We start from the raw sequence: 26,784 nt of genomic DNA, 5'->3' as shown, positions 1-26,784 counted from the left end.
TGCTGGGCTGTGCTCAAATGGAAGATGCTTGTGTACACTTCTGTAAGCAATGAAGTGACTCAGGTTGCCCACTCAGTCTTCTCTTTCCACAGACTGTTCCCAGAGTCCCTCTGGATGTGTCTGAAGCATCCTAAATAAGACCTGAGCGCTGTGCTCGAGGTGGAGCTGCTCAGAGGAAAATAGGCCACTGCTTTCCTCACACAGGCAGGCATTTAAAGAGCCTGTGAGGGAGGAGTGTGGGCTTGTGGCTAAATCAGAAGTGAGGAGCTGTCCCCTCCTTTGGCACCTCACCTGCCTTCCATGAAATGGGGCCACTGGGAAGCCAGGCTGCAGGCTGGCTGGCTTTTTTTGGTAGCTTGCTTGGTGGCATTGGCTTTGTGGGTCGCTCCCAGCACCCAGCAGAAATCACTAGGGAGAAACCCAGAAATCACTAGGGAGAAACAGCTCACTTTTTTCCTCGCCTTTCCAACCAGAGTTTCCAGAATGGCTCAGGTTTTTCCCTTTTCTCCCAGAAAAGTCAACAGCAAAACCTGCTTGCCTGAAGTGGGATTAGGCAATTGCCCTTGCAGGAATCCCAGCCTCGCTCCCCTGATCCTTTCTTCAGCCAGTTGCCCTGGCAAAGCATCTATCTCTGTCTTCCAACCTGAGAGGCTGTCTCTTCACTAATTAAATGAGGAATATCACCTCTTTATAATTGTCAGTTGATTTCAAATTAAAAAGGGACCTGTCGGACCAAGAAGAACCTTATCCTCCCTCTGGGGACTGCCTTCCTTTTTATTTAAGTTTTTTTTCAGACTGATAATTCCATCTGAAAGTCTCCTGTGATACTGTGGTAACCCTTGGATGCTATTCAAGTGCATCCTGGCCCCTGGCGTGTGCTCATTGCCTCCTAATTGCTCTAAATAAGTTGGGAATGATGAAATTAAAGTGCCATTGATATGAGGCAGCCCTGGCATGCTGCAGTTACAGGCATGTGAGGGATGTGGACAGATGGGGAGATGTTAGGATAATAGGTATTAAATGCAGATTTTACCCTGTTTGGGATCCCCATCTAAGCGCAGTTCAACCTCTTGGTGTGCAGCAGGTTTGGCAGCTCCTGTGCTGGAGCCCCAGCTGAGCATTTGGCATGGCTGGGGATGTGCAGGACATAAACCTGTGTGACCTCCCTGAGTTTCTGAGGGGCTCCTGCGTAGTGGAATCTCCAGGAACAAGGACATGCAAGATAACCCTGAGTCCACACAGTGTCCCCAGTCTGTAAATCCTGGGCTGCTCATCCTTTGGGTGATGTGGGGTGCTGGATCTGCTCTGATTCATTGAATAGGGCTTGTTGTTCTCTTCATTCCCTTCATCTGTAATTTTGGAGTTGGGATTAGGTTTCAAACCTGAACCAGCTGAGTTTGGGGTTCTGGTGTTGAACCAGAATGGGCAGCCCCCTGCCCTGGCATGCAGGAAAGCTGGGCTGACACCCCAGTGAGCCTGGGATCAGCATTCCCTGCTCCTGACCCTGCCCTGGAGTGGGGACAGCATAGCAGGGGATGTGTGCCCTGGGAGGAGCTGCTGGGTGTCATTCAGTGGCTGCTCTTGTGCTCTGCTCACCTGGAAATGTTGCTGCTTTTAGTGTCCTTGGCTCTGAGAGAAAACAGACTATTTTTGGCATGTGTAGTCAAAGGGGGAGAACAGCACCTTGCTGGCTGGTGGTGCTGCAGTGTCCCATTGCAGCAGAGGGGCCTGGGTGAGACCTGACTCCAGATCTTCAGCAAAGGCAGTTTGGTGACAATCTGTTCCCAGCCAGAATAAACTCATCACATCACCCACAGGGTGAAAGTCATCCCAGTCCAGCAATTCCACACTCATCCCCATGACTCAGTATCCCATCCCTGATCCTGCAGCCCATTTCTGGGGCATACAGGGGGGGCTGGTCCCAGAGCTGCAGGTGAGGATGAGCCTCATCAGTCTGCAGGCACTTTCATAGCCTTACAGGTGTGCTTGGTTTGGTGATTGTGCAGTTAATAGTTTTCTGAAGATAGATGGCAGGTACAGCACAGCAGTTTGCTTTCCAAAAAAATGCCAATCATTCTAATCACTTGCCTAAGATTTGGTTCAGGTCCAGGCACCTGGCTTTGGATAATAACTCTCCCAAGTCTTCTTGAGCTAGTCTTGTGTAGCATTGGCATTCTTAGGACAGTTGAAATGGATGGGAGGTGCTCTGACATGGCAGCCAGCTGGCCTCCAGGATGGATAGCTGATTGCAAAGTGATGGAAAGTTACATTTGCTCAGTCTGAGCCAATTCTATTCCTGTCACTGGCCTTGGCTGTGACTTTGGCTTCCCCATGGCTCATCGGATGCTCACCCTGCAACATGCTCACCTGGAGGCTTTGGGTTGAGATGGCAGGATCCCTTGCTCTGGGCAGCCCTCCAGGCTCAGGGCTCATCTATCAGAGGAGTTCAAGACCTCTGAATTCTACCTGTTGCACATTTAAAGGCCAGAGGAGCAGATTTATGGCTGTGGTCTGACCTGCTCTGGAACAGAAGCCAGAACTCGTCCCTGGCTGATTGCTTTGTCAGGTGTAGCAGCTCTGGGCACGTGGTTCCCAAAGACAGGGGAGCTGCAGGGTCTTGGCTCTGCTGGCAGGCAGCAGAGGTCTCCAGGAGGCTCCCATCTGTTCCTGGCTGGGCTCTTTGGAGTAATCCCTTTGAGTAAGGCGTGCTCCCAGAGTGGCACACCTGTGTGGGGTGGCACTGCCCGATTGCACAGAGGCTCATGGGCACTGCCTGGGCTGCTCCTGGTGCCTGAAAGTTCAAATCTCCCCAACACATGGCACCTCCAAGCAAACAGGAGTGGTTATAGTGGCTGTAAATCCCTACAGGCAGGAAACCCCAGTGTTTGGAGGGATTTAGGTGTAAATATTCATTCAGTTAACTTTCTCAAAAGGAGCTGGCAGGGTTGTCAGCATGATACCACTTGTGCTTTCTGGATGGCCAGTCTCCCTGGGGCTCAGCACGCTGAAGTGCCCTGCTTGTGTTTGGGGGTGTGCTCCCACCCTTTGCTGCTGCTCCCTCTGCTCCCAATTGCAGCCCCAATGTAGCAGGTGGAATCCTCAGCAGAAGCCAAGGTGTGTGCTGTGACATTGAGATCCATTCCCAGTGAATCCTTTTCTCCTCATCTTTTTGCATGTCTGTCAGATCATCTCTGCTCTTCCTTGCTTCTCCTGGCCCCTTCCAGGAGGTGCTGCCTTGGGCAGGAACAGGTCTGTGCCAGCTCCCACCAAGAGCCATCCCCTTCCCTGCATGGCTGAGCACAGTACAGGACGTCCCTGGACCTGCAAGGAAAAGCTCCTGGTGACTTCCATCAGGAAACAAGCTGGGTACTTCCACAGGGCCATGGAAGAGGAGGAGCACAGGGCAGGGCTGGCTCGTCTGTGCCAGCACGCTGGGTTTTGGCCTGGGCTGAAATTGAAAGGAGGAGGAGGAGGAAGGAGCAGTGCTGAGTGGAAAGCCCTGGTGAGCTGAGCTTGGCATGGGTGTGGGAGGAGGGAAGGAGCAGTGCTGACTGCTCCCAGGAGGAGCCACAGGAGCTGTCACCATGTGTCACCCCCTTTTTGGCAGCCCCAGCCTGCTTGGCCATTAAGTGCAGTTAAAAAGGCTGAGCGGGCACCAGGACTTGTTTTGCCACCAGAAACTGCTTGATGCTGTAGGCAGCTCTGCCTTGTTGGTCTGTGCCATGCACACTCTGGGCAGGGATTGGTCTGGGAGTTTGTTTGGGGAGCAGATCCCTTGGAGTACTGCCCTGGTGGTGATGGCGCATTTGTTGCATGAGAACTCTGCTAGCTGGGCCAAGCTTCAGTGTTTTGTGGGCTCTGCATCCCCTCCAAACAGGGCAGTCTCACCCCCCTGGCTGGCACTGGGCAGAGCAGGCTGCTCCTGTCCCCACCTGCCACAGGTGCCCAAAGATGTGCTGGCATTGCTGGCCAGGGCACTGAGTGGACAGAAGGACTCAATTCCCATCTCAATTCCTTGTGGCTGGGATTTTTGTCAAAGAGCCTTTCACCCAGAGGTGAAGTCACTCACCATGGCCACCTTTAGCAGCTGCTTCTGCATTGTGGGTTGTAAATGTCCCCTTAATTTAGTGCCTGCAGCGCACTAAAGCAGCAACCTTAGCACAGCCTCTGCATAATAACCAGAGAGGCTCTAGATCCTGAGCTCTGACACACAGAGCTCTCCTTGACTGCTGTAGTCCCAGGGCTGCTGTCTCCTTTACCCTGGGTGCCTCAGCCTCCCCACCACATGCTCTTGAAAGATAACTCCTTGTAAAATAGAGATTTAGTCTAGTCCAGCTGGGCAGTTCAGGCAGTAATGCACTCACATCCCAAATGTTTCAATTCTTTTGGCTAAACTTCCCAGTGAAAGGTGATTTTTTTCTCCTTCATGAAAGAGGATAACAGCTCTGACCTTGAGGAGAGAAATGAGAGTTCAGAGTTCTCTTTTTTTTTTTTTTTTTTGTTGCCATTTTTCTTGCAAAATATTCCAGTTGAGAGGGAATTTTGCTTAACCAATTTATACCCAGTGGATAGATTTATTCTGTTCAGCTACCAGCCACAAGAAAGCCTCGTTATTCCCTGTGGCATGTGGGGTTTTTTTTCCCCTCAATACTCATAAATACTCTTTGCTCAATATGATTTTTTACTACTTGGAGCAGGAGGGACCAGGTACTCCTGCCCTGTTCTGATGCTGGAGGAATCAGCCTGTGCTGCCCTGACCCTGGGTAACCTGAGTGCTGCTTGGGATTGCTTGTTAAATATCCTTCTGTCTCCCCATGCCTGATCCAATTCTGCTCCCTTGTTATTTCCATCTCTCAGGGATAAAGGATCTGCACAAAATTACTTTTGTGAACATCCTGGAACCAAGAGGTGATTTTGGAGTCAATGCTTCCAAGTCCCACCTGGCTGCTACTTCCCATGCCTCTGTTCCCAGCCAACACCCTGCTGGCCTGGCTTTTAGCAGGAACTGGGCAGAAAAATGGCTTAGCATCATTGTTTCAAGGGACAGGAGGAAAAGGTGGAGGTTTGGTTTGAAATTATTTGAGTGAATGTGGCAGAAATGCAAGGACTCGACAGCAGAGTTGGTTTAGATTGGGGTAGAAAAGAAATGAGGGGACTTAAAATGAAAAGTGGGCTCAGAGGGAGGGAAAAAAGGCAATGTTTTCTTTCAAACACATAAAACCTGGCTACTTTGTTGCTGATGGAGCACTTGATACTCTTTGTGAAACCATTCCATATGACAAAGCCAATTTTCCAGGCCAGAATTGTTGCTGATGGGTTTGGCTGTGGTAGTTTCTCAAACCCTGGTGCCTGCCTCAGTTTCCCTTCATGGAATCACAGAGTGTTTTGGGTTGGAAGGGACCCTCAGGGACAACCCCCTGCCATGGGCAGGGACACCTTGCACTAGACCAGGGCACTCCAAGCCCTGTGCAGGCTGGCCTTGGGCACTTCAGGGATGGAGCAGCTCTGCTGCTCTGGGCAGCCTGTGCCAGAGCCTCCCCACCCTCACAGGGAAGGATTCCTCCCTAATATCTAATCTCTTTTCCCTTACCTGTAGTTTTTCCATGAGGTTTGGGGCCCTTCAGCTGCCTCATCTCTCCCTTCACCAGGGTGGGCTGGTGCAGGGGACCCACATGGTGCTGGCAGCACCTCCCTTGCTCCCTAAACTAAAGAGATTTAGTTGAGATCTCCAAACTCATTGCAGTGGTGAGCCTGAGGCAGCATCCCTCCCCTGAGAGGCAGCTCTGTCTCTCTGTTTTTAGTTTCTTTGGAGCTCAGATTCTCAGCCTCCTTACCTCTCCACTAGTGCAATGTTTTAGGAACAGATGGGCTTAATTTCCGATTGCCACCCCCTAAACTTGGGAGGAGGCTTGGTTTTGGAGCCAGTCTGCCTCTTGTTCCATGTGAGTCCATCCAGCAGGCTCCTGCCTGCCCTGCCCCTGTGGCCATGGAGCCAAGGACCCGGCAAATTGCCCTCTCTGGGATGAGAGAGGCTCTCAGAAGGAAGATTTTCCCTCTCAGTGGATAAATCCATCTCCACGTTACCTTAGCAGTGGCTGAGCATCTTCTTATGGGTTGATACTGCTGAGATGCTTAGTCTAAGCTCCATCTAATCCTCTTTCAGGGAGCTATCAGGCTGGTGATCTCTGCAAACAGGTTTTCCAACACCAGCCTTGGCATTTTGTGGTTTGTGATTGTGCTGGAAGGGTGAGGGTCCTGCTGCACCTGTGCTGCTGCTCCTGAGCTGAGCCAGAGGTGAAAGGGAAAAGGAAATGAACCTACAGGTTTCTAACCTGAGCTCTGGTGGAGTTGGGATTTAGGTGTCTACTCCTGCTTTTATATGGTTTTGTGGCATGTGATCTCCTTATCCAGCTTCTTGTGGAGCATAAATCAGATTTTTGTAACTGAGTTTGTGTTGGATTAAAGCTTTGGGGTGGTTTTTTTGAGAGCACCCTTATGAATCTGGCCTGTTGTATTTCTGCCAGTGTACCCTGGGAATCTTGTCGCTCTTTGGGAATCAGTAGCAGATTTAAAGTGTTTCCAATGCCCTTCTGTGTGTCAAGGCCCAAAATTCAAGGCAGAATTTAGAGGTGCTGCAATGTGCTTGAAAACTCTTGGACTGTTGAATTTGGCAATCAAAGCCTGATTCCTGCTTGCTGAGTGGGAGCCTTGTGTGTGGTTGCCCTCCGTTGTCACATTGTCACCCAGACATCTGCATGGGGACAGAGGCACAAGGCAGTTGTGGGGACTGGCACCCAGGGCATGCAGAGAGGCTGTGGGATCTGCTGTTGGTAAGATCTGATCAGCACCGACCTGCTTGTGAGACCTCATCCCTGGGATGTGCTTTGGACCAGCTCAGGGATGGACATTGTCCCTCCTGGAGCAAGATGGGCAAAGGCCATTGTGCCATGGGCTGGGCTTCCTGCAGGGAGCACTGACCAGGGGTGGGAGTGAGCAGTCCCTGGGGGAGAGGGCAGATCCTTGGGCACTGCTGCTGATGCCCTGAGGAGCTGGAGCAGAGGCTGGATGAATTAAGGGGAATAAAGTGGAGATTTACTGAAGTGCTCTCAAAGGGCACACCCTGGCAGTGCCCAGATGGCTCCAAGATGGAAGCAAAACAGGGCTTGGTCATGAGATCTCACATTTTTATAAGTTTTAGTCCATTTGCATATAGGAGTTAACTGTCCAATTAACAGCTTCAAATGGTGAAGTTTCATCCTTCTTGCTTGCTTGCCTGCTCTCCTCTTCTCACATTGTTCATGTTTTGGGCCTGAAGTTTGAAGAGTCTCCAGTCCTGGAGTCTCCAGCTGGAACAGGATTGTTTTGTCTCCACCACCCTGTGAAAAGCTCCCAGTAACACTTAATATAAAGCTAAAGCTGCACACCAAAACCCCAAGGTATCACTGATGCTGTCCCTTCCTCGTGTCTTGCAGGGCTGTGTGTCTGGGGCTGAGCCAGGTGCCCCCTGCTCGGTGCTGGGTCCCATGAGCCGGGCAGGACCCACCTGTCCCTCGTGCCCGGGGCTGCAGTGCCCGGCTGTGCCCCCCCAGAGGAGCTGCAGGGAGCTGCTGCCACGGTGAGTGCTGGCCTCTGGCTTCCCTTCCCAGGACACCCCCTGCAGAAGGGCTGCTCCAGGGCACTGTTCCTGCTGACTCCATGTGCATCCCGGCCTGCAGCAGGGTCACAGCGTGGGGCACCTGTGCCAGCCTGCAGAAAACTGCTCAGAGGGAGCAGCTTATGCACCAAAAAAATTCAGGTTTCAGTCAACAGACTCAGCTCACGAATTCAGGTTGTATTTAGCAAGTGGCTTTGGCTGGGGAAAAAAAAAAAAGTGAAACACTGAAAAGTTTGATTTTGACATTTTCAAAATGAAACCTTTCAGCCATCTGTTTCAAGATGACATTTCATTTTGATTTTTTTCTAGTTTTTTTTTTTTTTTTCCCCAGGGTGGAGGGGAAGCCACCTACAAACAAAATGAAAGCTTCATTTCAGCCCAAACAAACTGTTTCATTCAGCCCCAAATTATTACTGCAGCTTTAAAATTTGGCAAAGAAAAAACAATTACTTTGGTCATCCTGAATGACTTTCCTTTCTCTGTTTAATCACCAGGACAAAAGAGAAGCGTGTGAGGGAGTGGGAGCTGCGCGGCCCATGGCAGGCAGCGTTGGGGGTTTGTGAGTGGGAGCTTGGGAAGAGCCTGTGGTGGCAGAACATGCTGTACCAATGACTTTGGTGATGGCAGAAGCCTGTGGGAGCCAATTTTAGCTACAGCAGAGAGCTCGTGCTGGAGAGGAGAGTGTGCTGTGCTGAGCCCACCTGGAGCCAGCACCTCCCAGGCTCCGGGGGTGGCCCCAGGGTCCAGAGCTGTGCTGGGTGCCAGAGGTGAGTGGCAGGTCTCACCCAGTGCCATTCCCTCCCTGTTAGCTGCTTTCCCATCTGCTCTTTGGGAAAACCCGCTTTGGGGACAAATATGGGAAGCAGAAGGGACCTTCTGCTATGCCCAGAACCTTTTTGTGGCTCTCTTTGAACAGGAGAAATCACTCTGGGGATGGAGGAGAGCAGGAAGGGACTGGGGTGGGGGAGATCAAGCCCCTGTGGGCTGCATGGACTCCTCTCAGCCCCCTGATGGCAGGGAGGAGGTGATGTGACCCTTATCCCAAATCCCATCATGGCTGGCACCTGGATAGCACTTCCACCACCCAGCTGGAGAAAACAGCTGTGCTTTTCATTTTCCTCACCCTCTCCACCCCAGTCTACCCCAAATGTGACCCTTCCCAGCCCCACAGAACTGCTGGGTGTGGAGGAAAGTGCTGGAAGGGGGCTGTGCTTGGTGGGGGCTGCTGGATTCCTTGGTGGGGCTGTGCTGGCTCATGCCCTGGGTCAGGAAGGAGCAATGGAGGCTGAATCATAGAAGGAGAATAGGAAAACCCCAAAATCATGCCATGAACAAAATGTGTGCAGCAACATGAGGGGCTGCAGGAAGGCTTCTGGGCTGATTTCCTGTGCTGCTGGCACATCCTGGCTGCCCACAGCCTGGCTGTGCAGGACTCCCACTCCAGCAGGAAGGCTCAAACACTGCAGGCAGGTGTCTGGGAGCATGGTGGGACAGCAGGTGTTCAGATCTGCTCACACGTGCTCCCATGCTTCTGTCAGCACTGCCTCCCTGCTGAAGTGCTGGGGGGTTGCTGCCTTTGTTGCAGAGGAAGAAACCTGGCTGTTCAGAGGTGGGTGAGATCAGAAGGGATCATGGTTGCTGCAGGTCTGGAATCAGCGTCTGCCCTTGTTTGGAGGGGAGCTGGTTGTGCCCAAACCTCTGTTGGCTGTTTTGCAGGTGGCTGTGACCCCAGGGTGTGAGTGGCAGGACCTTGTCCCTGTGGGTTTACCCCAGAGGAATCCCTCCACCCTGTTTGGGAGAGTCTTTCCCCTGGCCCTTACTGGAAGCCCCTGAAACTCCAGAATTGTGTCCCTCTGGGTTTGCATTTCCTGTTCCCACCTTTCATTCTCCTTCTCTGTTTTCATTTCTCCCTCTTTTCCCCCCCTCCCTCCGTCTTTATCAGTGGCTAATGAAACAGGCAGGGAGAAACCCAATTCGTACAGTAATTAAATTTACTTAGAGGGTATTCAGCTGGAGTAATGAGAAGTTTAATTCAATGATTAGTTTTTTCTTTCATTAATTAAAAATGGAACAACGGTGCAGTTACAGTGGGCTGCATTGATCCTCCTTGTGGAAAGCTGCTGATGGAGGAGGAGGAGGAAGGAAGGAAAGCTTCTCATTTTATCTTCTCTGGATGCTGTCCCCACACACAGATGCCTCTATTGTCCCCTGTTCCCAGCTGATCCCTTGCCCAGGTGTCCCTGAGTGACTTTAGGTGAGGGGTGCTCGGGGTGGTGATGAGGAGAGCAGTGGCACGGTTCCCCACACGGGTCCTCTCCCCAATCTGTCCCCAGCCTTTCAGTTTAAAATTGGATCTGAAATATTTGCTGTGGGTGGAAGATTGAAAAGCAGGTCCCAGCCCACAAGAAGTTTGGGGTGGGAGAGTTGTTTTCCATCCTTGCTGAACAGATTTTGATCCATTTAAATATGTTAAACTCATAAACATGTTTTTAGTCTTTTAAAATAAGTGATGTGTGAAAGCAAAAAATAAACCAAATATAAGTAATTTCCCGTTTTTCCAATGCCTTCTGCAGGATCTTGAGCAGTGTTAGGACCTCAGATGTCCTTTGAAGCATGATTGGGCAGGTTCTGTTCCCCTAAAGTAGAGGCATTTGTGCTCCACGTTTTGACACAGATGGACTTTTTTTGGTAGCAGTGGGGATTTTTGTAAGATCTGCTTATGTATGAGATCCTGAGGAGGAGTAGACAGAAATAACCCCCAAAAAAACCATTAACTGGTGTCACACATCCTGCCTGTGCAGGAGCTGTGCACAGAAGGGGCTGGGCAGGTGAGCAAGCTCTGCCTCCTCCTCCTCACCTGTGCCCTCCCTGCCCACCTGTCTGCCAGGTCCTCTGCTGCTCTGGGGGCTCTGATGGTGAGAATTCACCAAGGGCTGGGGCACCAACACTGGGTTTGAAGCCAGTGAGAGCCAAGAACACTCAGCACCTCTGGAAATGGATGCTTTAGCTTTTCCTGGGTTATCTTGGGGGTGATAACTGCTCCAGGAAAGCTGGTGGGCAAGGGAGAGGCTCCTGGGCAGCCCAGCACTGTGTCCCTATGCTGGGAGGACAGACAGACAGAGTCCCGTGTGGGACTGGAGCCCCTCCAGCAGTGCTCACACCTCCTGGAGGCTCCTCTCTGCCCCCTGTCTATGGAGTGGCTCAGGACTCAGAGAAATGGTTTTTTATGGCAAGAAAGGAGGAATGCATCCCCCTGCTTTGACCTCATCTCCTGAAGCAGCAAAAACTGTGCTGGGAGAGGGTGAATGTGGGGCACTTCTTCCCCCACCTGCAGGAGGGCTGCAGCTGAGCTCTCCTACCTCCAGCACATCTCAGCTGTGGTGGCAGTGGGAGGGAGCCCCAGGCTGGGTAAACTGGGGCACCCCAGTGCTGCCAGCCTGTGCCAGCTCAGCTGCACCGAGCTCCTGGCATCTCTCAGGGCCCAGCCTGCTGTCCCCAGAACTTGTGGCAGTGTCCTGGCTGTAACACAGCATCTCCAAATGCCAGCTCATCTGTGGGAGAGGCCCCCTGGGTCTGTGGGGTGCAGTGTCCCCAGTTTGAGCCTCATTGCTGGGGTCCTGAGCTGTGAGAGCCTTTTGCAGCTCAGCCCTTTGGTGATGTTTTGCAGTTCCTGTGCTCTGTGAAGCATTTGGCCGGGACACAGGGATGCAGCCAGGGGCTGAGCTGCCTGGGGAGGCTTTTGGAAGGAAGCATCATCCTGTGCTGACCAGTGAGTGACATCTAGACTTGTAATCAGCTGCAGCAGTGCCTTACAACAGTGTTTTTCCAAGGGGTTTTGCATGCATGTGCTTCTTCAGAGATCACTGCAAATGATTCCCAAGTGCTCTGGCCCAAATCTGTCCTGGTAGCTGTCAGCAGATCAATGCTCTGCTAAGTACAGACCTGCTCTATTTCCGTGGGAAAATGGCTCTCTTAAGCAGTTCATTTTGGGCCTTCCAGCAGCAGGGCCACTAAATTTTGGTAGTTGTGTTTTTCTGTCTGTTAAAGCCTGATTTATCACTTTTAAATATCAGCTTGGATGAAGATTGAGCTTCCCTGAGCTCGGTTTTGAGAGGGAAAAGCATTCACAGCTTTTTAATTTCTCTCCTGCTCGCCTCTCAAATGCCAGGTTTAAAGCCCTAATTTTGGTTTCCTTTTTGCTCACAGTGCATGAGTGGAAAGCAGAGGAGAGGCCAAAGCCCAGTGCACACCTGGCATCTGATCCCCCAGCATCCTGCCTTCATCTGACCCAGGTAGGTGAGCTCAGAGCATTGCTGCATGTGATGCTCACGTGCATTTGTGGCGCCGAGTCCAGGGCTGGGCTGGTTTCCATTGCCAAAATTGTGGTAAAAATGCTTTTTCCTTCCCCTTTAGTCTGGGGTGGCTTCCCATCCCTCCTGGTGGGGGTGAGGCAGATGAGTGCCTCCCATCCCTCCTGGTGGGGATGGCTTCCAGCTGGGACCTGGGGCAGGTGGGAGGTGTTCAGTCAGTCCATCGTGCCTGCTCAGGGGAGTGTTTTACCAGGGGGAGAGACCTCTAAAACGAGTATTTGGATGGTGGTGCTTTTGAGAAAGGGCTTTGTAAAGGGATTGTGTGGGTTTGTTCCAGCTCGTGTTCCATCAGGGAGGGTGAGACGCTGCCCACGTGGAGTGATTCAGGTGGACAGCTCGGGAATGCCGGGCAGGAGTAGTTTTATCCTCCAGGAGAGGGCGGGCGAGAGGGTTCTGCAAAAGCGCTGCCTTTAGGGATTGCTCTGTTCTCCCTGTTCTCCTTGCACGGCTCCCCCGGCTCAGCTCCTCCCCGCGCTCTTGCTGGGACAGTTAAAAGAGACAGGAGCAGCTTTGGGCTTGTTCTGCACATCCCCAGCCTCAGCTGGCTCTGGGAGCTGTCAGCCTGATGCAGGAGATGCGTGAGACAGCAAACATCAGAGCTGACTGGGCTGAGGCAATTTCCCAGCATGTCAGTCCTCGAGAGAGAATAAAAAGGATCTCTCGGTGAAGAGCAGAGTTTGGTTTCCTAATGAAAAAAAAAAAAGAAATTAGGATGATTCAAGCATCTTTCATCTGCCACAGCTGGGGGAGGGTTTGTTGAAGCTGGATGTTGTCCAAGGTAGTAGGAGATGGAGGAGTGTGCTGGGATCTCTGTTTGACAGGAGTAGGGGCACTCCTACCTGGGCAGAGCACAGGGGCTCACTGGGGGGGCCCAGGGGTGCTGCTCCATGCCTGGTTCCGGAAAAAGAGAATCAGAACAGTGAGGCAGAACTCTTTCACACTCAGATATGTCATTTCTCCCTTATGTTGCTCTTTGCTCAAAGCAAAGAGCAGGCTGCATAGGCTCAACCTGGTGCATGCAAAAAGGGACCTGTCCTTACCTTGCCTCACATTCCTGTGTGAGAGGAGCCTGTGGAAGGCATTTCCAGCTTTGCAGGGAGGTGTTTGTAGCTTGTTGTTGCTGTTTCCTGTTTTATGGTAATCAGGAATGAGCCCAGACATCCCTCCCTGCTCCCACAGGTGCTCTGAGTGCATTGGACCCTGGGAGAAGCTGTGTGTGAAAGATGCTCCAAGGAGGAGCTCCCACTGTGTCAGGGCTGACAGAGCAGCTACAGGGACCATGGAAATAGCAGTTTTCTGTGAAAATACCTTTTCAACAGCAAGCTCTGAAGTGCATTTATTTTTAGTGATTGTCTCTTAAAACAAAATTCTGCTGGGAAATGATCCTGCTGGTTAAAGTCCTCCTGAAAATATAAGCACCAAGAACCATCTGCTCTGTGTTTGGATTTGGGTGTTTTTCTTTCAGAGTGCTCTTTGCAAAAACTGAAGGTTTTTCCTAAGAGCAGTGTATAGAAAACGAGGTGGTTTTGGTTTTCCTTCTGCTTTTTCCTTTGAGAAGAGGAGAAAAGTTATTCCCTAAGGAATTTGGGATAATGAGGGAGATGGGTGTGTGGTCAGTTTCTCAGGCTGCTCTGTCCACTAAGCAGTGCAAGAAGAGGGCAGCCAGGCACAGCTGGGGTCCCAAACACCCCACAGACCCCTGCCCTGCCCAGAAGCTTGGAGGGAAGCAGGATGTGGTGCTGGGAGCAGGATCTCAGCCTGAGCATCCAGCAGGCACAGGAGCTCTCTCCTCAAGGAGCCTGCAAACCTTGGGCTGGGTGATGTGGTCAGAGGCTTTATTTAGTTCTGAGCCTGAGTGGGTTTTTAATGCATGAATTTTTAGTGTTCAAACTGAGTAGATCTTTGAACTGCTGTGGTTTCTGAGGGATGTTTCTCTTCCTCTCTGACTGCATGTGTCATAAATGCTCCCAAAAAATCCCCCATGTCCTCTCTGGTGTTTCTAGCTCTGATGATGTGGCCATGGACTTGCCAGCAGGGTTTCCACCAAGCCCCCGTGGAATGTTTTGGATTCTATTGAAAAGCAAGTTTTTGTGCCAAGGTTACATCAAAAGCCCCATGAGCTGGGGGGGACATATAGGGGTGGCAGCAATGTTGGGGCTGTCCCAGGGACAATGGGGACACAGGACCACTCTTGTCTTCAGCTGCCCCAAATGCTGTGGTTAAACAGTGGGACTGGGAGAGCTGAGAGAGAGAACTGGGCTAGAGGAAGGAGTGTCACACAGGAAGAGGGGTCTGTGAAATCTTCTGGGAGGTTGGCTTCTTCACCCCAGTAGGGCCAAGGGAAGCCCTGAATTTCTGCTCTGTGCCTTACCTGGTTCCCACCTGGCTCTCTGGATTAAAACAGATTTCTTCTCGAACATCTCCTTCTGACAGCTGACAAAGCTATTAAGATATTTTTCTGTTGTTAAAAATAATTCTTAATTAAATTAATTAAAAATAATTCTTAATTTTGCAAAAATCTACCAAGCCAGGCAGAGAGCCCTGTCCAAGGGTGGCACCATGAGTACATTTGCTGGATGTCACCATCAGCAAATTTGCTGTTGCTGTCACCATTTGCTGGATGTCCAGCAGCTCTGCAGAGCCCACTGGTGGGATCTTACAGAGTGTCTGATGCTCAGGGTTTGGTGGGGACCATCAGGGACTCTTTGTGGCAAGACTCTGGGCACTGTGTTTGTGACTCTGGGAGGTTTTCTAGCAGTTGAGGCAGCTCTCCCTTGTCTTGGGCTGGGAGATGATATCGTGTGCACACACAGCTTTGGGATGTCACATCAATGTTAACCACAGGGAAGAAGTGAGAGTGGAGGTGGATGTGCATGGCAGTTTGTTTCTTTGGGTTTATGCCTTGATACTTTCTGCTTAATTGCACCCTGACATGCTCCAAGGGGCAAGGAGGGGTTTTAAAGCAGCTTTAAAAAAAATAAAATTGCCTTCCATGAAATATTAAGGATAGCCTGACTGCTTTTTAAAGACTGTTCTAATTACTCCTGCAAGGCTTCCACTTCTCCTGCTCTCACTGCACATGGAGAGAGGCAGCAGGAGTGTTGGTCCTGGTTAGCACTGAGGGGCTGGCATGGTTTGTATTCACTGCAGGGAGGTGATCACTGCATTGACCTTGGAGATGGTGAGCTGGGAGTCAGAGTGCTGCTTTGTTCCTGTGGATGTTTGCTGGTGATGGACTCAGGGCTTGGAAGGGAATGGAGGCAGCTTAGTGACACATTAAGGTGTACTAGGAACAAGAATAATGTCCCTGCACCCCATGGCTCCCTCCTGGCTGTGTCCTGCCCCCCATGGCTGTGGGGAGCACGTGGCTTCTGTGGAGACAGGCTGCTCTAGGAAGTGCTCTCCCAGTGCTGTGAGGTGTGATCCAAAATTAGTATCCCATTCACTTGCTCTTAGCTCTGTTAGCTCTGCAAGGCTAATAGGGCTTAAAAAAAAAAAAAAGTCTCTTGTCACCAAAATCAGCAGCTCTGAGTCAGAACACGCAGAGGGAGCAGACTTGCTGATTAAGGCAATGTTGATGTTGCGAGTGCTCACCCGGCCGCAGCAGGGCCCTGGGACTTGCCTGAGAATCTCTCTCAGAGCCTGGGAGGGGTCCTTGGTTCCCATCTTGGTGCCTAAACCACCAAGTGAGGAGGATGAAGGCGTGAACATCAAAGTCAGCCAAGCCATGGAGCGTTCCCAGTGCCGTGCCATGTTCCACAATTAATCACTGCCACCCACACTCCACCTTCTCCCTTCCTTGAATCCTCCCTTGCCTGGCTCTGGAGCAGGGAATGGAAGCAGCTCCAGTTTTATGAATCAATCAAAGACAATGGCTGCTTTTGAGGGCTGCTGATTTAGAGAGCCCTTTGCAAGCATGTGTGCAGTGTGATTTCTTATCAGAGCACAGCTCTGGAGGAGCTTGCCAAGAGGAGCTGTTCCAGCTCCAGGCCACATCCTGGGGAGACGGCCTGAGTGGTCCTTTCATCTACAAATAAAACAAACAGGAACAAAGGAGGCAATAATATTGACTTTCATCATTGATATTTCCATTTATCTCATACAGTTACTAATAATTAGTATTTCTGTAGCTGGATGGGTATAGCTCATAATCTCACTGTTTCAGGGGAGCCTGTTAATGTCACTGCCAAAACCAGGCTTGCATAAAGCACTGGGCAAGTGCCAGTGCACTGCACTGGGGTGGAGGGATGGCAGTGGAGCAGGGCTGGACCTGCAGGGGAGGTGAGAGGCTGTGGAGCAGGGAACAGTGGGGCAGCAGCTCTGGGGAAGGGACACAATGGGCAGGGCCTGAGTCAGCACTGCTGTGCCTGTGGTGGGGTGAGAGAGCTGTGGGAGCTGGGCCTCATGGGGCTGCCATCAGCCAGCCCCTGCTGCATCCTCTGGCACAGCTGGAGCACAGCTGGGCTGTGCTGGGAGGGAAGGGCCAGACTGGCACTTGGTGTCAATGGTGCTGGGGTGGAGGATGTGCTCCAGGTGGAGGATGTGCTGAGATGCAACCCCAGAGCCCTCCCCAGGGTGGGATATGCCCCCAGACTGTATCAGCACCCTGGGATATGTGGGGAACCAGGGCAGATTCCTGCTGGATCTGTCCCACCTGCCCCAGAGTGTGTGCATAAACCGTGTGGTTCATGCACACACTCCCCACAGCACCTGCAGCCTTTTTTGTTTCCTGGTGCTTCATTAGTTATTCCCTGTTCTCCTTTAAACCCAGTTATGGTGCAGTCTGTGGGTGCCTTGTGCCTGTGTGTGCACAGAGCTGGCCTGGATCTCCTCTGGGATTCCAGAGGAGTGGGACACTGAGGTTTCCATGCTGCTGCTGCTGCTCTCCCGTGTTACTGTGGAAGCTTTGACACACAACTGCTCTGCCAATCATCCTGGGTCAGTCTGGAGGCCCATTTCTTGCATCTGTGTTTTTAATTGTCCTGTTGAGTGTGCATCCTGACCCCTCCTGTGAGGGATGGCATCCAGCATTCCCAATTCCACAGGAGCTGCTGTCAGGGCAGCCGCAGGGACCTACAGGCAGCGAATGCAAATGCAGGGCGGTGCTTTTATTAGGATTTAAATGAGTTTAAGACTGTTCAGAATTACAATGTGATTTGAGCCAGGAGGGGCTTATAAAACTGCTATGAGTTCATATATTACACAGTAAACATGCCCAAGCCCATGGCTCCTGCTCAGCACTGTTCTCACTGAGGTGGGGAGGGCAGTGGGCAGCTCAGCCCTGTTGCCCCAGGGTGTTCCCATGGGGAAGGGATCTTTGGGATGGGAGATGAGCTGCAGTCATGGAGCTGGCTGTGCAGGGAAGCTGCTCCCTGTTCATAAACCTGAGCCTGTGGTGCAGTACAGGTGTGTATGGTCTCTGGCTGAAAGGTAGGGGTGCAGGAGTGGCTTGTGGGCGTGTTTTGGGTCAGAATTACACTACTTTATCCATTCCTCCCTTTATAGCTCTCCTGTATGACGTGGCAGGGATGCCTCAGTGCTGGTTGTGCTGAAGGATGCTGTGCAGTGAGTTGTGCCTTCCCTGGGTGACCCTTCCCTGGGCCGGACCCCACTCCAGGATCTGGGAGCAGTGAGCTTTCTCCAGCTGCTCCAGGCTGTGCCAGCCCCAGCGTGCACCTCCCTGGTCACCCGCTGGTTGTACAGGCAGTGCCCATGAAGGCTTTAATGGCCTTTAATATAATCACTGGCAGCTCTGTGCAGAGATGGGTGCTGTGAGAGCTGTACCTGCGTGCCCAGGAGTCCTGGGCCTGTGACACCTGGGAGCCACCACAGTGATGGAATTCTCATCTGCTTCCTCAGCCAGAACAGGAATGAAAGGGAAGCTTGAGCTATTGGCTTGGGATGTTCGTGCTTTGCCTCGTTTCAGTGCTGTGCTTTTGATCTCTGAAGGATACAGCTGAATATTTGAATGAGAAATACGTGGCAGTGTTGAAATCCTAGACAAAATGCCTTTTGTGCCTCCCTGCACGTTTATTTGCGTAAGAAAGTGTTTTGCTGGAGAAACACAGGAAGGAGCTGGAGGGAGGGGAAGGCGGGGGGGGCAGTGTGAGCTTTGGGGAGCTCACAGTGCAATTCCAGGACACTTAAGAGCCTCTCATTGTCGGTGGCAGACAGCGACATCGGAGGCAGCTCAGGCAATTGGCTGAGACAAATCGCTTCGTTTGATGTCTTTGTTGGTACCTCACTGGTTAAGCTCCTGTGTTATATATTTATTATTATTACACACAAAGCACATGAGAATTACAGATCTACATACATATGTACATCTCGGGATGCACAGTTATCTCCCGTGAATGACCTTGCAGGCAGCAAATAATGTCCCCAAATAATAACCACCCCTGCGTGGTGCTGCTGAGCAGCGGGATGTTTGTTCTGCAGGTCCGGGGGGCGAGGGAGCCAGGCCCCTTTTGGGCTCCCACACCAGGGAATAGGGCTGCCGCTGTGTTTGCCACAGGAGGGAGCATTCCCCTCGTTCCCAAAAGAAAGGTTTCACTGCCTTCAGGAGGCACCGAGGGAAGCGCCTTTGACAGGCAACACGCTGCTAAGGAAAGCTGCTTTCCCCAGAGAGGGAAAATTGCTGCTGGTGCTTGCGGGAGAGGGGAAGGTGGAGGTGACAGGAGCAGCGCTGCTCGGAGGAGAGCTGGCAGGGCAGGGTGTGGGGCACCCTGGTGCCCAGACCCGCTGGGGGCACTGGGATGGCACTGCAGAGGCTCCGCTGCCCTGTGCCATGGAGCCCTGGCTCTGGGCAGCCCCGCAGCGCTGTCCTGGGTGGGGATGGGAGGAGGGCTTGTGTTCGGGGCTACGCTGGCTGGGAGATGTGAGCTGCATCCAGCAGCCCAGATCAAAGGCACCTCAGCCAGCAACATCCACCAGAAAGCCTTTAATGCCCAGCCCTGGAGCAGGGAGATTTGCTCAAGGGACTCATTTCCTTGCCTGAATGTAAAAAACTGTGTCAACTTGACATTCAGGAAATTTTATTTAATACCTTTTTATTCATTTAACAGTTTAGTTAATTGCAATGCTCTTTTTTTGTTATTTTTATATACTTCTTTTTAATTCATTCCAGCTTTGTCCTTCTCTACACTTTGTTCTTTAAAGCCATTTATTGTCTGTGCTGGTTCTCTGGGTGCATGGGGAAGGAGGGGGGTGCCCCAGCTGCACCCACGTGCCAAAGCCATCAGTAGCTCTGGTGACACAAGCCTGTCTTAGCATATCAGGACAAGATTTCACAGAATTGTTTAGGCTGGAAAATGCCTCTGAAGATCATTGAGTCCAACCACTAACCCACCACAGCCAAGCCCACTGCTGAACCATGTCCCCAGAGACCTGCTTCTGTTTTGCTGAATTTTGTTTGGGGCAGAAAAGCAGAAAAAGGATAATGTCCTGGGGTTTCATTGTGCTGTTTTCTCTATTAATTAATTGCTGCTTTCCTTTTGTAAGAAAACTTTAGTTGGGAAGTTCCTTGACTTTTATTTTAGAGAGCTGGGTAAATCCTTGGAAATGTCCAGATGTAAAGTGAAACGTCATTTTATTTCTCTGTTTTAGATTCACCAGCACTTAGCAGAAAATGTTTTCTTCTGTTAAGCTAATTCTTACTGAATTGTCAAAAATATGAAAAGACAATAATTGCAATAATTACTCTAATGGTAATGGGCTTTCACAGCCTTGGCTTTTACCACAGCTAATTGTGCTTATCCATTCCTCCTCCTCATTTAAACTTTTCCCCAGGCACTGTGGGTCCCTACACAGCACCCCATTTGTGACCTCCTTGCATCCAAACCTGCAGCACCCTGTGTGTATTGAACTCACCAAGTGTTGCTGGAGCTGCCTGTGCCTGGTGTTATCCAGGTGGATGAGCTGGAGTTTCAGCTGGATCTGCTTCCAGGAGGTGCCTCAGGACACACTTTGTGCTGGGAGCGCCATGGCATCCATGCCTGCAGTCTTTGGCACCAGATCCTTCTTGTGCCCTTCCTGAGCAAGGCCCACTGTGCCAGTGTGCCCGTGGGGTGTCAGCCCAGAGCCCAATGGATGAATCCAGAGCTGGGAGCAGCTTGCCCTCCCTGTGCAATCCTGGCTCGGCCTGTGCGTGAGCACAGCCAGGAGAGCACAGTGGGCAAAGATGTCAGGAGCTGTTAGAGCGTGTGCAGGGAGCTTATATAAAGGGATCCATTTCCACTGCCCTGCTTGTCTGCTGCAGTCAAAATACAGCTATGGGGTGCAGTGTCAGGGCTGACTGCAGCCACTAATGCATGGCTGCTGCACCTCCATGACCACAGTGAGCCAATGCATGGCTGCTGCATCTCCATGACCACAGTGAGCCAATGCATGGCTGCTATGGTGGGAGCTGTGTCAGGGATCCCTCTCTGCTCAGGGACAGGGTTGTGCCTGTGGGCACACACGTACCAGAGTGCCCTTGAGGCGTCTGGCACCCGGTGTCTTCATCTCCATTATTTAGAGGCTGTGAAGAGCATCTCAATCTGCCTGTGGCACATGTGGGGCCGCTGGGGGATGGCTGGCTGGCACTGGCAGGGGCCAGGAGATGGTGCCTTAGGCAGAGGGGACAGTGGATGTTTGTGTGCTCAGACCCCCTTAGCCAGGGTAGGGTGACAGCTGTGCAGCTGAACCTGTGCTGACAGTCCTTGGAGATGTGATGTGGGGAGATGAGCAGTGTGTAGGGATCTGTGTGTCCCTTCCTCTTTTCCAGAATACTTTCACACATTCCTTGGCAGGGCTTATCTCACCTGGACCCCTTTCTGTTGAGCTGGACCCCTCATCCTGGGGACAGTTGGCTTTTTCCTGCCCCTGTGCTGGGCAGCAGAATGCTCTGTGTGGCTTGGAGGGAGCAGTGCATGTGCCCATGTGCCTGGGCTTGGCAGAGGCTCAGGGATGCTTTGGGCAAGCCTTTGCTATTGTGTTCTCCCCCTTCTCCCTTAGAAGTCCCTTGCATCTCCTCTGGAGTCTGTGTGCCTGTGGAGAGCAGTGTGTTTGTCCAGGAGGTGGCTGGGGGTGGCTCTGCCCTCCAGCAGCCCTGCTCCATGGTCAGGCCCTGTGAGGGATCATCCTCTGCTCAAGGCACCATGTCTTTGTTCTCCAGCTGCAAACTTCTCCTCACTGGTGCAGGAACAGGCAATATGAATCCTGAAACCTCAATGCACCGAGCCATTTTCATCAGAGGTTTTCACATCTTGCCTTTCTCTGCTCTCTTTTCCCCCTGATTTCTCCTCAGTTAGGAGGACATGGAAGCAGATCTCCTGGGCTTTGCTGGGTAGCTCACCACCACTCCTCACCTCTCACTGGCACAGGTAGAGCAGTTGATGGGGCTGTGGGGATGCAGCAGAGCTGCAAAATTCTTCCTAGCACTGGCTGGACTGAGGCAGAGGCCACCAGCCATCATCCACCCCATCCCCCTGAAATGTCACTTGCTTTTAAATGCACTAGTAGTTTAAAATAAGAATAACCTGCTCTAGGGCTTCTTAAACCGTGGAATTAAATATGGTTCTAGTCTCTAGGCAGAGTCTGACTCTTCAATTCTAAATCTGCTCAGCCAAGCGAAATATTGCAGGGGGAAAGAAATCAATATTTCTCATGCCTGGCACAGAGAGGAAGCTGTCTGTGTGTGGCTGCAGGCGTGCAAGTGCAGATGTGCACCCAGTGAGGCTGGGGCTGGGAGGGCGGCAGAGCTGAGACCTGGGATGGGGGGAAGAGCACGGTGTGTGCAGTGCCAGTGCTGTGTGCTGCTCCAGGAGAGCTGTGGGGGTGAGTCCGTCCTGCTCAGGTGTGTGGCACAGCTGGGCTTCCCTCCATGGGGTTCCCAGCACAGTCTTTTAGAGAAGGAAACACAGTTTTTCCCATTTCAAGAGGTGTAATTTAGTGGCCAGTGTGAGGCTGTGAGTTTATTGCAGAGCAGGTGTGCTCTGCATGTCCTGGTTTCTGGTACCTGGTGTGTGGAGCTGAGCTGTGCAGGAGAGGGGAATAATCAGGTATTCTAGCAGAGTGAAGGACTTTCCCAAGGACCCACAGGCCCCATCATTTGGAGGATGGAAGTGGTTGAGATAGGGAATGGATGGGGTGCTGTTCACCCCGAGGGATGATCTGGGTGCACTGCATGCAGCACTGTGTGTGGTGTATCCTGGGCATGGCTGTCCTTGTCCATGGTGTTTCTCTTGCCCAGAGGACATGGGCTGTGTGGTGAATGGCCCCTGGTGTCTGCTCTGGGAGCACTGCTGAAGCCTCCCATCCTTCCCTGCAGAAGGGATCTACAGCTGGGGCTGCAGTTCAGGGGCAGGTGAAGCTGTTTCTGCCAGGTCTGAGTTCTCCAAGTGCTTTCTGTCCAACCTCTCTCCCCTCTGTCACTGCTTTGCAGGGTTCTGGTGTTCCCCCTCTCTGCTCCTCCATGGAGTGTGGTGGGAGGAGGGAGCTGTGTTGGGATCAGGGGTGGAGGGGGATCTCCATCTGCAGTGGGAAGGACAAATGTTACTGACCTGCTCTGGCACCTGACCAAGCCACAGACACTCACCCCTCCCAAAAAGCCTCTCTGATAGCTTAATTTCTTAATTGCTATCTGTGATCTGGATGTCAGCTCCGGCTCTCCTCCAAGATCTGTCACTTCCAGCAGGCTGGTGCTCACTGCCACCTTGCTTTGGTCACTATTTTCAGCTCACCTGAATAACTGGCTGGAGAGTCTCTCATTTCCCTTCAGGCCACCTCTGCTGCCCCTGAGGGCAGTGGTGAGTATTGAAGGAGCTCAAAAAACTGAGGAGTGCCAGTTCAAGGCCCCAGCTCCAAGCCTGTGCCTTGGCCAGACAGTGAGGGTTGGAGCTGAGCTGTGTGTTCTGAGCTCCCAGGTAGAGTCCAACACAGTGCTGGGAGAGGTGAGGACCTGTGATGCTGGGCTCAGGATGGAGAGCATGGTCAGATGCCTGGGGGTGAGTGGGACCCCAAGGAGAGCTGCCCCCTTGGGAGCCCCAAGGGCTCTGGAACTGGGTGATGGGAATTCCCAGCAGTGCCATGAACATGTGCAGCAGGAGCTTACAGGCTGCAGCACAGCAAGTCCTGTATCTCAATTAGCAGCACTCCAAGGCAGACCTGAAAATAAATATTTGAGGAAGAAATAGTACTCTGTCTTCTGTTGTCTCTCCTCCTTCCCTTTCACTCTCTCTCCTCCCCCCCTCTCCTGTCTTTCACGTATGACTGAGCACGAGAGTTCATTGTTAAAGGGGGTTTGTTTTCTTGTGGGTTTTTTCCCTTTCTCTACTTCCCCAAGGAGGAAACTCCAGGTGCTGCACAGTTAACAGCCCCATACAACAGCAAGGGCTGTCTTCATGCTGAGTTTGTCCATGCCCAGGATGATGGGTGCTTGTTTTTTTTTGCTGTGCTTAGTTTGTTTGCCATGATAAAACACAAGTAGATGGCTCTTCCTTTTCCAGGGAGCAGATATGATGGGATCAAGCTGCCTGAAGTCTGTAAGTGTGGTTCCACCCAACACAACATTCCTCATTCTTAGCAGGTCAGCAGTGCCATGAGGGATACTGCTCCTGGTCCCTGTTCTTGGTGGGAAAGGTTAAAATTGGGCCAGAGAAGAGACAGCTGGGCTTGTGCTTTCCTGGAATAAAAAGAGTCAGAGGCTGCTGAGCTGGGGGTGGATGTGAAGGTCAGGGCTTGTGGCACTCCATGTCAGACAGAAGATGAGCTACTGAGGCAGAGGTGGGAACATCAGCCTGCCACCAGAGAGAGGGGTGCCCATGCCAACGTGGTGTGCACCCTGTGTCAGTTGTATGGGGCTGTCAGGGAAAGTTGGGGAGCTGTGTGCAGAAGTTGGTCCTGGAAAAGCGAATGCAGAGTCAGCCCACAGGCTTTGCAATCTCCCACTGCATCTGAGGATCCGTGGGCTGGGAAAGGAGCATTGGCATCATCCAGAGCCCTCCTCTGAGCGTGAAGGAAAGTGTTAGGAGAATTCAACTGTAAAAGTAGAGGTGAAGAGTGGTTGTGAGAAGGGAATGGGGAAGGGAAAAGCTCCAAAGAGGAAATGGGACTGAAGAATGCAGAGGTGGTTTAAGGATATCTGAGACGTCACAGCCAAGGGAGATGGGCCGGGGGAGATGGAACTTTGAGAGAATTCTTCTCAGACTGGCTGCAAATGTTTGCTAAGCTCCTGGGCTATATTTAGCAGGCTCCATGGCCTTTGGAGAGCTCTCCAGGCAGATGGAGAGGAGCGCTTTGCCAAATGGTGGGAGCCGTGTCGAAGGGGGTGCCCAGCGTTCGGGGATGGACGGTTAATGTCAGCTTCGCCCTTTCTGCTGTGTGCTCGCTTTGCTGCCCGCTGGACAGGGCTGCCAGATGGCCAGATATTTGCTTAGAAATTAGCAATGGGAAACAGGCAATGCACAGCCCTACACTGGAGAAACCCAGGGCCTGGACTGGACTGTTCCTGCTGTGCGGGATGGTCTCTGCAGAACGGGGCTGGGTGGATCCATTGTGGGGGCAGCACAAGGAGATCTCAAAGCCAGTGAGCCTGGGCATGGCACTGTCATCTCCCCCTCCTCACTGGCACAGTCACGGGCCATTACTCAGGCGTGTGCAGCCTCTGGCTGTGTTTGCTTTAAACCAATATGCAGAGAAAAACAGCTTTCCTCTCTAGGTAAAAAAAAATGCTGCTTGGTCTTGTATCTGTGCAGTATCTCACTGAATGGGATATGACTGGAATGAAATTTGTGGGCACTAATGCAATAGAAGTACTCGTAATTTGTGTGTGTGCCTGTGTGGGCACAGGCAGTATACCTGATCTGGTGCTGAGCAGCATTCCATATGGGCCGGCCCTTCTGGAGCTCACCTGTGAAACGCCTTCATGGCTCATTTGGGGTGTCTCTGCATCACACCTGAGCTGGGGCTCTCTGCCAGCAGGGAATTAAAGCCTGAGAAATGCCAAAACATTTTGAGGTTGGGGGAGGTGGACATGGACCACAGGGATGTGCACAGCCTCTCACCAAGGTAGTGCTAATGCTGCCTCTTGCAAGTCCTCCCAAATCACAGGAATGTCCAGCTCCCTGCTCTCTGCACGCCTTCCCTCCAGAGGCATAAAATTATTTTAAAAACAAATAAATTTAAAAATAGTGCCTTCCTTTTATTTGCTGCCTGGAGTTGGAGCTGGGTGTTTGCACGTTCTCCAGTGTTCCTGCACTGGCCTCTCTCCTCTTCTGTTGGTTTCTTATGAAAGCCAAGCTTCCTGTGTCTTAACTTGACTCCAGGGGCTGGGGCTTGGAGAAGCTCTACCCCTGTAATGCTGGCAATAAAATCATAAGTGCTGGCTACACTGCTGTAAAACTTTTATTGCTGTGGGAAGAGGAACAGCGAATCCTCCCTCTCTCCCTTCTCTCCTTCCATGCTGCTCCCCAGCTCTGGCTCTGCTCACCCTGCAGGGCTGTGAGTCTGTGCCAGGCAGCACTGAGTGCATCCCATTTCCTTCTGCTCCCTTCGATCCCCTCCCTGTCCTGCATCCCTGTGCCTGTTTTCTGATGCTCTGGCCCTGCTGTGCCCCATGGCAGTGTGCTCCTGCCCCCTTCCCTGTCCTTTCCATGCTGTGTGGCTGCTCAGCACCATTTGTGGCATGCTGTGAGGGAGAGGAGCTGTGAGAGCTCCCTGTGTGTGGGGCCATGCGTGCATTTTGCATTTCATGGCTCCTGGAAGCGTCGTCTGCCTTCCCACAGCATCCCCTCCGTATTTATAGATGGCAGCGGCGTTATCCGTGCGCACGCAGATCGAGCACGACGCTTTGCTATAAATACAAATGCTCTGTAATTATCCTTAGAACTATTTAGCCCAATTCAAAGGTAGATTAAATAATGAATGTGTGTGTGATACGCCTGTCGACATCAACAAATGGAAAGAGACATCTCTGGATGCATATCTGGAGGTTTCCCTGGCGAAGGAGGTGGGGGAGGGAGCTGAGCGAGCGTGGCTGGAAGTGCCTCTGTCTCAGGGCTCAGGTGGGGACTGATGGCCACACTCAGCTCCATGGGGGCCTCCTGGGACTGGTGTTCAGGAGGCAAGGGGTGGACAAGGAGGATCAGCAGGAACGGAAGGCATTGGTATTCACAGCTACCCATGGCTCTGCATCTTTGCCCTCCGCTTTCACTGGTCTCGGGAGAGAGGGGAGGTGGTTTCAGGCTAGGCTGCTGATGGAGAGCTGTGGAAGGTGTGGGATAAGGCTCCACAAGGGCTCTGGCCCCTTGTTTCATGTGGTAATTGATTTCCTCTGAGGCCATGCGTGCTCTGGTGTGTTTCCCTTCCCACAAGCTGGTCCACAGCGTGTGGGGACCCTGGCTGTCTCCCCTCTTTTGGCTCCTGCCCCTGGCACCCCTTGGAAAAAGGAAGGGGGGAGCTTTAGAGCCCTTGCACAGGACCTGCCTGGTTCTTGCTGAGGATGATGTGGCTTTATTAGCACCACAAAGGGGTGAAGCAGGGGACGCTGACACCTGGGAAGAGCAGTGGATTTAAAGGGTAGGATGGATGGATGTGAACCCCTAAACACTGTGTGTGCCCCAGGAGGGGACTTTGCAAAGCCGATGGAAGAACGAGAACAGCCAGCACTGCCTTTCACACAGGAGCTTCTGTCTCCTTGCCTTTTCCCAGGTGCAGGGAAGCCTCAGCTCCCAGGGCACAGCTCCATTAGCTCCTGTGTGGCTGTGCTGGGTCTCAGCCATC

At 52.0% G+C, this 26,784-nt stretch overlaps 1 protein-coding gene across 3 annotated transcripts in view; it reads left to right on the top strand.

The window, feature by feature from the left end:
• Nucleotides 1-26,784, top strand: part of LINGO1 (leucine rich repeat and Ig domain containing 1) — a 155,767-nt gene that overhangs the window by 85,998 nt on the left and 42,985 nt on the right. For 2 of the 3 annotated variants that reach the window (XM_054272457.1, XM_054272458.1), the window contains one exon: nucleotides 11,861-11,946. The gene's annotated coding sequence lies outside the window, so the exon portion shown is untranslated. Of the gene's footprint in view, nucleotides 1-7,531; nucleotides 7,616-11,860; nucleotides 11,947-26,784 lie in introns of those variants that run through there. The other variant, XM_054272459.1, reaches the window with a different exon arrangement.

This window comes from Melozone crissalis, unplaced genomic scaffold (assembly GCF_028551555.1).
Source record: "Melozone crissalis strain CALT ecotype California unplaced genomic scaffold, PUWL_Pcris_2 ptg000014l_1, whole genome shotgun sequence".
Lineage (NCBI taxonomy): Eukaryota > Metazoa > Chordata > Aves > Passeriformes > Passerellidae > Melozone > Melozone crissalis.
Note: the sequence above shows the minus strand (reverse complement) of the source record. Positions and strands in the feature narration are given on the sequence as shown.